General features: G+C 53.9%; 1 protein-coding gene across 2 annotated transcripts in view; it reads right to left on the bottom strand.

Annotated features, from left to right (window-relative positions):
• Positions 1–6494: 6494 nt before the first annotated feature.
• The window catches only part of TRIOBP (TRIO and F-actin binding protein), a 67768-nt gene continuing 66878 nt past the window's right edge, over positions 6495–7384 (bottom strand). For both annotated transcript variants that reach the window (XM_028490612.2, XM_024127356.1), the window contains one exon: positions 6495–7198. The gene's annotated coding sequence lies outside the window, so the exon portion shown is untranslated. The remainder of the gene's footprint in view (positions 7199–7384) is intronic.

Here is a 7384-nt window from a genome sequence, read left to right as displayed (position 1 = left end):
TCTGAGTCCTGACTCTACTGGGTCTCCCAGAGGAGGGGCGGGGAGTGGGCAGGTGCATGTGGAGGTGAGGGGTGAGGACAGACCAGTGCCTGGCTGGGCACCCTTAGGAGCTGCAGGTGCCTTCGTGGAGTGGAAACCCAGAGCCCAGGGATCCTGAAGGGGCAGGGCCTCATGTGCCAATACTTGATCCTAGGGCAGCAGGGGCTCAGAGCAGGGTTTCACAAAGGGAAAACGCTGTTTTAGAAAACCTACGCCGGTGGTGTGTAGATTGGATGGGAGGGGAAAAATCAGAGGCTGTGGACTGGGGAAGATGCAGAATGAGGCATGGGCCTGAGGACAAAGATAAGCAGTGGCATCCAAGGGTGGTAAAAGGGTAGCCAGCTACCCCAGGGCTTGGTGGGGAGGAGGAGCGGGCAGTACCCCGTGGCCGCGCTGGGCTCCTCCCAGACTGCCAGCTGCCCCCACCTGCTGGGGTCGAGACGGCGCAGGGGCAAGTTGGTGAGAGCTTGCTAATAGGACACTCTTTTCCAGAGGATTTATCATAGAGCCCTTGAAGGGGTCTGGCTTTGTACCTGGCAACACATCCCACCCCAAGAGAAGGGAAGTCTCAGGACGCCCTGAAAAGTGACAAGTGGGAATCTGCCAAAATGGGAGGAAGAGGCCTGGATTCTCACAGGCCATGGAGTCGGGGTTTGGACCAAGTTTAACCAGATCTCCTGGGAATGGCAGGGGGCAGGGACAGCCGGCTGACTTCTGACTAATAATAATAAAATAATAGCTCCTGTTTTTGAAATACTTACTGTATTCTGGGCCCCATGCCATGCATTTTACTTCCATCATTTCACTTAATCCTCATCACCACCCCATAACAATAACAAACACCACAATGAGAACAACTAACATTTTAATTGCATTTTACTCTGTCCCAGGCACTCTTCTCAGCATTTTATATGTATTGGCTCATTTTTGAGCTTCATGACACCCCTGCGAGGTATGCACCACTATCCCCATTTTACAGATGAGGAAACTGAGGCACAGAAAATTTATATAACTTGCCCAAGTTTGCAGAGCTAGGAGCTAGGATACGGATGGAGGGCTGTCTTGGTCCCCTTACCCCCCACCACTGACCTCAGCCCTTACGCCTTCCTCATCCTGCCTCTCTCAGGCGTCGTGGGACGGGGAGGGGAGGGTCTGCATCGTTAGTGCCTTCTGAGGTGACATTGCCCCCCCTTCCCAGAGGAGCTGCGGGTCCCTGGACCTGAGGGTGAGATGGTCCCAGAGCCCCTGGATGGGGCGGGCCTGGGGTGACTGAAGCTCTAGGCCTTAGAAAAAGGAGCCAGAGTAAAGTCGGACAAGGTGTAAAGAGTAAAAGTGACAAGGAAGTGACAAAACTCCTCTGTCCTCCCCTCACAGCCTCTGTCCCCCTCATGGCTCCCCCCCCTCTGTGGCCTGACGAAATTCAGTGGGCCCTTGGTGGGCCTTTTCTCCCAGACCCAGTCGGCCACCCCCTTCTCAAAGCATCCGCTCCCTCCGGTTGCTGGGAACCTACTTACTGCTCTTCCTTAGGGTCCTGTCCTCCTCTCCAGCCCGCCACCCGCCACCCCCCAGCCTGCTACCTGCCACCCTGAGACCAGCTCAGAGGCTTCGCCAACCTCCTGTGCTGGTGATGCCACAGCCCCGCCTTTGCCCAGACCTCCGTCCTGAGCCGGGGCACGGCCCACCTAAAACTCCCCAATGGCTCCCCACTGGGTAAAGAATGAAGCTAGAGGGACTTCCCTGGCGGTGCAGTGGTTAAGACTCTGTGCTCCCAGTGCCGGGGGCCCAGGGTTAATCCCTGGTCAGGGAACTAGATCCCACACGCGTGCCACAACTGAGAATTCGCGTGCCGCAATTAAGGAGCCGGTGAGCGGCAACCAAGGAGTCCTCGAGCCGCAACTGAGGAGCCCACAAGCTGTGACTAAGACCCAGCGCAACCAAATAAATAAATAAATATTTACAGAAAAAGAAGAATGGAGCTAGAGCTTGGACGCAGGGTCCCCACCCTCCTTGCAGATTGAATTCTATTCTAGCTCTGGCCTGTTCCTCCGGCCGCATTTTGGATCCCCGTACGCTCTTCCAAACTCCAGCCAAACCCAGCTGCTCTGTCCCCGAATGGGCTTTCCTTTCCCATCTAGTGCCTTTGAATGTGATGTTCATTTGACCTGGAATACTCTCTCCACCCTCTTAGTCTAGCTAGTTCCTCCTCAGCTCCAGGGCCCCCTCCTCCAAGAAGCCTCCCCTGACCTCCCAGGCTGGGTTTGCTGCATTCTCTGTGCTGATTGTGGCCTCCTGTAAGTAACTGAAGCGGAGCAAGTTGGAGGGAAGACAGGGCCTTGACAGCAGCCTTGAGACTGAGGCTGCCCAGGTCTGGAGTTCCCAAGAAAGGCCTGGGTTGGAGACAGACAAAAGCCGAGGACAAGAGATCAAAGACAGAGATCAAGCTTGTCACAGGAAAACATGTAGAAGGAGAAGACAGGAGAGCTGAGGACAGACCCTGGGGAACCCCAACATTAGAGGGCGGGACAGAAGAAGAGAATTCTCAGGAAACTGAGAAGGAGGAGGTGGAGAGTTAGGTGGAGAAGCCGGAGCACAGAGAAGAAAGCTAGCTCCCAGTGGATCACCCCCCAGCATCCATGATCAGGGGCTGTCCCCTCCCCTTGACTATGGGCTGGCCCTGTGACTTGCTTTTTAAATTATTATTATTTATTTATTTATCTTGGGCTGCATTTGGTCTTCGTTGCTGCATGCGGACTTTCTCTGGTTGCGTCCAGCGGGGGCTACTCTTTGTTGCGGTGTGCGAGCTTCTCATTGCGGTGGCTTCTCGTTGCGGAGCACGGGCTCTAGGCGCGTGGGCTTCAGTAGTTGCAGCACGTGGGCTCAGTAGTTGTGGCTCGTGGGCCCTAGAGCTCAGGCTCAGTCGTTGTGGCGCACGGGCTTAGTTGCTCCACGGCATGTGGGATCTTCCCGGACCGGGGCTCGAACCCGTGTCCCCTGCGTTGGCAGGCGGATTCTTAACCACTGCGCCACCAGGGAAGTCCAGTGACTTGTTTTTGATTAATGTGATTGGAAGCAGTGCCACAGCACTTCCAAGCCTAAGTCGTAAGAGTCATGTACATTCCACCAGCATCACTTGAAACTCTCTAAGGGAAGTGAACTGCCATGTAAGAAGTCGGACTACAGACTGCCCTGAGACTGCCGTGCTGTGAGGAAGCCCAAGCTAGCCACGTGAAGCGGCCACGTGGAGAAAGGGAGAGATCTGTCCTGTGGCCCCCCAGCTGTCACCTTCATCCCAGCTGAGGCACCAGGTATACGAATGAAGAAGCCGTCTTGGACGTCCAGCCCAGCCACTATTGACTGCAACTGCAAAACAGACACCAAGAGAATGGCTCAGTTGAGCCCGGTCCATCCACGGGACCAGGAGTGATAATAAAAAACTGTTTTCCTAAGCCATTAAGTTTACGGTAGTTGATTACACAGTAATAGATCATTGAACCAGTTGGTAATTTAATACCTGAATAACCCTCTGTGGTAGACATTATCGTCCCTATTTAAGAGATGGGAAAATAAAGCCCAGAGAGGGATGTGACTCTGTGAGATTCATGTAGCCAGCTGGAGGCAGCAGTTGGGGTTTGAACCCCTATGGGTTTGTCTGATACCCCACCCTGTGCTCTTTCCGTAGCACATACTTGGCTGTCTGAGGAGGCCAGACCTAGCAGCCAAACCTTGTAGTTTTGGCCAAATTCCCTGTGTGACAGGTTACTGGGGTTTCCCCCAGGAGCCTCACCTGGGCACCTGCTGGAACCCTGGATTTTTTTTTTTCTTAATTAGATGTGATTCACACAGTCAAATGCACAAATCAGTAAGTGTGCAAAGTGGCAAATTTTTACATGTGACCGCTACCCAGGTCAAGATATGCCACATTTCTGGCACCCCAGAAAGTTCCCACTAGTCAATGTGCCCCACCCTACCCGGAGCCCAGATGACTATCACCGTAGCGACAGTTTTGCTTGTTCTTGAACTTCCTGTAAATGGACGTTTTGTGGCTGGCTTCTTTCACTTAACATTATGTCTGGAAGACTCATCATGCTGTTGCATATAGCAGTAATTTTTTTTTTTTTTTTTGCCCGTGCCGCACAGCATGCAGGATCTTAGTTCCCCAACCAGGGATCGAACTCATGTCCCCTGCAGTGGGAGCTCGGAGTCTTAACCACTGGACTGCCAGGGAAGTCCTAATAATTCTTTTTTATTGCAGTATAGTATTCTAATGTATGAATATGCCACCATTTATTTATTCATTCTACTGTTGATAGACGTGTATTGTTTTCAGATTTGGGTTACTATGAGTAAGGCTGATATGAATATTTTTGTACTAGTCATTTTATAAACCTAAGCACTCATTTCTCTTGGGTGTATATGCAGGAGTGGAAATCCTAGGTCACAGGGTAGGTGCGTATTTAACTTAATAAGAAACTGCTGGGACTTCTAAGATCTCGCATAGTGCGCAGTGCGGCCAAAAAAAAAAAAAAAAAAAAGCCAACGGTTGCTCAGTGCTAGTACCAAGAACACTCCCACAAGCAGTTCGTGAGAATTCCAGTTTTTCATATCCTCAGACACTTGGTATCATTAGTCCTGTAAATTTGAGCTATTTTGTAGCGGGGTGGGATGGAAGTGAACTCTCATTGTTTTTAAATGGTTGAGGTGGGGCACCTGTTCATAGGTTGGCCTGATTTTTTGGTTTGTCCAGGCAGCCCAGCCTGAGGAGAGGGTGGCGTGGGAGGGAGCCGGTGAGGAGGATGTTCCCATAGCCCAGGTGCTACACAGGCAGCCCAGTTGGGCTGAGGGAGTCATGAAGACAGGATGGACTCGAGGGAGGCCTGGGGGTGCTGGTGGGAGACAACAGAGCACGGTGAGGATGGGCAGGGCGCTGGACTCAACCAGCTGGATACTGGGGCTGCCCGTGGGATGCTCCTTATGAGACAACAAGTCCTGAGGCAGGGCAGTGCCAAGCCTGGGTGATTTGATGGCTCGGGGTCCTGGTTCTTTCTTTCTGCTGGCCATTTTTAGCATATTAATGAGGCAAGATGGTGGCAACGTGGGGACTTCATCCAGCAGTGTCCAAAGGCTGGGAGAAAGAGGCCTCCCTGCCTCGTGCCCCGCCCCCTTTGGGCCGCACCATGCGGCTTGTGGGAACTTATTTCCCCCACCGGAGACGGAACCCGGGCCCTGGGCAGTGAGAACGTGGAGTCCTAACCACTGGGCCGCCAGGGGATTCCCTCCTTGTGCTCCTTTTTAAGAGCAAGGCAGACCTTTCCAGATGACGCCCTCCAGCCCTCCACCCCAACCAAGACTTTCCCTGGCATCTCATTGGCTGGAACTGCAACGCATCCCATGCTCATTCCTAAACCCATCACTGGCAAGGGAATGGGGCACATTTCCCCCACATCCCACAAGCTCACTCCCCTGCGGGTCATCCCCTGAACGTACCAGGGAAGTTCACAGGGCATCTGCTTATGCTGTTCCCTTGGAACTGGAATGCCCTTCCTGATTTTTCCATCTAGAAAAGTCATATTCCAAAGCCACCTCCAAAAACCCTCTTCGACCTGCGGGCTGGGTTGGGGGTCTCCTCTGGGTTCCCACAGCCTTCCGGGACCCAACCCAATGTGACCTGTTTTTGTGGCCTCGGTGCGGGGTAGGGCCAGTTCTTGTTCAACTCTACACACCCAGTGCCCAGCCCAGAGGAGGTGCCCGAGGGTTGATGAGAAGAGCGTGGGGCCGGCTCAGCTTGTCTCCTCATCGTCCTCACCTTCGCCACAGCCCTGCAAATCGGAGAGCCCAGGCTGGACTGGCAGTACCTCGGAACTGGGGCCTCTTCTCAGCCCCACGTGGAGCCACGAGCAGCACAGCCAGCCAGCAGGGATGAGGCCTCCTGGCCTGATGGGCCTGGGGTGGCCACGTCCACTGCTCCCGCCCCCAACCCTGCCAGGGCTGGACAAGCCCTCGGGACACAGCCTCAATATAGGACTGGGGCTGAAAGGTACCCATCTGGTGGAGAAGCAGATGAAGGCTCTTAGAGAGGGGCGTGGCTTGCCCAAGGTCAACCACCGGCAAAGCCTCAGCTCCAGTCCTCCCTCCAAGGCTGGGCCCAGCGCCCACTCCCGGGCTTCTCAGACTGAGGGGCCTTGTTAAAGTGCAGATCCTGACTCAGTAGGTCAGGGCGGGACCTGGACTTGCTGTTTCTAACAAGCTCCCTGGTGTCACTGCTGTTCCTGCTGGTCTGCAAACCCCACGTGGAGCTGCAAAGCCTGGTGGAGGAACCAGATTCTCAACCCCACCCTCAGAAGCCCACATGCTGCCCCTTCAGGAAGGGTGGAGCGCTGAGGGGGGCGGGTGGTGAAGCCACTTTAAGAAACCCCAACCTCCATTACCCTCCCTGCCCAGCCACCCAGGACACCAGAGCTGCCGAAACATTTTATTAAGTTAAGAAGGCTCACGGAGCAGGAGAGAAACGCCTGCACGGGGTGGTCCCCGCAGATCCATGCCCAGCACCCCTTGGAGGAGGGGCTGGGGCCATGGGGACAGCTGCTGGCTCCCTTTGTCCATCTGTCCCTCCATCCAGAGTCCTAGGGAGTGGGTCCCCCCAGGGCAGGAAGTAGTTAGTGGGAGGTAGGGTAGAAAGAGGGTGGCTGGCTCCCAGCCTCTCCCAGCAGAGTCAACCCTGCCATAGCTGCTGCTGGGCCTCCGCTAGACCCCGGGCCGGGCTGTGGGCCGAGAAGCCCAAGCAGGCGTCTGGAGACACAGGGGGAGCCAGTGTTAGAGGCACACACCACCAGGAATTGCTTTTTAAAAAGTATAAAGTGTTTGGGGAAAAAAAAAAAGGAAAAAAAAATCTATATAAAAATCTCTTCACATATAAAATCCTGAAGAAGGTGCAAGGTAAGACCCAGTGCTAGGGGCGCGCTCAGATACGCAGAGAGTGTGCGTGTGTATGTGTATGTGTGTGGACGTGTGTGCGTGTGTGTGTGTGTATAGTGGGTGTGAGTGCATGTGCGGCCCACAGAGGGTGGGGAGAAAGCTTGGCTTCTGACGTCCATCCAGCAGGGAAGGAGGGCGATTGGTCCCCTTGGGCTGGGGGTCTGCAGCAGGGCTGGACCACGAGGACCTAGAAGACAAGAGTGGAGAAGTCTACTAACTAGAAAAGATATATGCACCCCAGTGTTCATAGCAGCACTATTTATAATTGCCAAGACACGGAAGCAACCTAAGTATCCATTGACAGATGAATGGATAAAGTATATATATATATATATATACACACACACACACACACACACACACACACACACAC

The sequence above is a fragment of the Physeter macrocephalus genome, chromosome 6 (genome assembly GCF_002837175.3).
Source record: "Physeter macrocephalus isolate SW-GA chromosome 6, ASM283717v5, whole genome shotgun sequence".
Lineage (NCBI taxonomy): Eukaryota > Metazoa > Chordata > Mammalia > Artiodactyla > Physeteridae > Physeter > Physeter macrocephalus.
This window is presented reverse-complemented; position numbering and strand designations above follow the sequence as displayed.